This window comes from Tenrec ecaudatus, chromosome 13 (genome assembly GCF_050624435.1).
Source record: "Tenrec ecaudatus isolate mTenEca1 chromosome 13, mTenEca1.hap1, whole genome shotgun sequence".
In the NCBI taxonomy this organism is placed as follows: domain Eukaryota; kingdom Metazoa; phylum Chordata; class Mammalia; order Afrosoricida; family Tenrecidae; genus Tenrec; species Tenrec ecaudatus.
The window spans coordinates 105,238,620-105,240,401 of record NC_134542.1 but is presented as its reverse complement, the minus strand read 5'-3'; positions in this window follow the sequence as shown (position 1 = coordinate 105,240,401).

Below are 1,782 nucleotides of genomic sequence, written 5' to 3'. Positions count from 1 at the left end.
TGGCGTCTTCCACTGGCTTGATTGATGTTTGCTTTCGGGGTCGTAAGAACAGCACACCAGGAATGTCTCGTCACCAGGAATGACCTTGGGAACAAAGTCTGTGTCTCTCCGGAGCTGTTCTTCCAAAGCACAGCATGTTTCCACTCGATGCTCTTTCTGCTGGCCAGTCAGAAGCTGACGCACAAAATTTCAGAGCGACCCTTCTCCTTCCCAATTACGATTCGCGGAACGGAGCTCCGAGATAACTTCCCCGTCGTCTCTTCAGTGGTCTGTCGTCATTCGAGCACACGTGCACACATTTTGACGACAGTTTCATCTGTTTGGGAAGTGGACAGACGTCCAGAAGGAGGTTTGTCATCAATTGACATTTATTTCACCTTTTGGGAAATGAAAAACCATTCATGTACTTGAGGATTCCGTCCCATCGTGCTGTCTTGTAAGCTGTGTTCAACATCAGAACAGATTCTGCAGCATTTTTCCCGAGCAGGAAACAAAATTTCAAAGCGGCACGTTGTTCTCTTAAACCAGCCACCACAAAAAAAAAAAAAAGAGTTTCGAGCGAAACTGCTTTTATGAAAAAATTCACTGTGACCAGAGAGAACCTTCCCAGGTGACGCCACTGGGTGCATGAGTTCAGAGCCAATGCTCACTGAGGGGGGGAAACGCACACTACGAAAGCTCTGCCCAGAGGAGCTTTTTTTCTGTTTTTTTTGGGGGGGCCGGGGGGTACCCCCTAGTATATAAAGGGTTCCCATGAGCACAACTAAATGATTTGAAATTTACCTGTTTTCTAGTGGGGTTTTTCTGTCCTGGTACTTTTTGGTATTTTAAATATCTTCATGGTATTTTCTCCTTGCGGGCAAGATCATCTGATATTAATGACGATATTCCTCATCGTGTCCTCTTCTGAATCTGGCTCAAATTCCGGCACTTCCTTGCAACCAATTTTTAATTATCTCCAGCAAATTTTACTTGCATGTGATGTTAATTATATTGTTGGATAATTTCCTCATCTGTTAAGTGATCTTTCTTTGGAATGGACATAAATATGAATCTCTGCCAGTCAGTTAGCCAGGTAACTTTTCCAACTTTCTGGGCATAGACAGACGGGATGCTTCCAGGACTTCATCAGCTGTTGAAACATTTTGTTTGGTCTTGTCAGTTGCTGGGGTCTCGTTTCCCACTCCTGCCCGCAGTCATCTTGGACGTCAGTGCCATCACTGGCCCTTGGTCATGGGTCCTGCCTCTTGAAGGGGCTGACTGCCATCCAGCTCCCGCTGATATCGTAGCTGTGTTCTTTCCATGTTCTTTCCATGTTCTTTCCATGTTCTTTTGATACTCCCTGAATCGCTTAGCTGCCCCCGGATCCCTCAATGGTACAATCTGAGGCTTGAGCCCGTTTTCTTCCATTGTTTCAGCTTGACGTATGCCGAGCACATTCTTCCTTTTGTGTGTTTTAGCTCCAGGCCTTGTCACATGTCATTCATTCTTCATGATGTCTTTTAAAGCTGCTCTTTGGAAATTTCTGTTTAGGTGTTTTACTTCCTCATTTCCTCCATTCTCTTTAGCTACATTGTGGACAAAAGCAAGCCTCAGAGTCTCTTTGGACAGCACTTTGGTCTTCTCTTTCTTCGCTGTCTTTTTGCTTTCTTCATGTATGATGTTCTTTAAAAAATTATCGGCATATAATTCAATCTTAGTAAGTAGAGTTGCACAATCAGCGTTACAACTTTATAACATTTTCTTCTTGCTCATACTCATTGCTGTCAGCCCCAGTTCTCC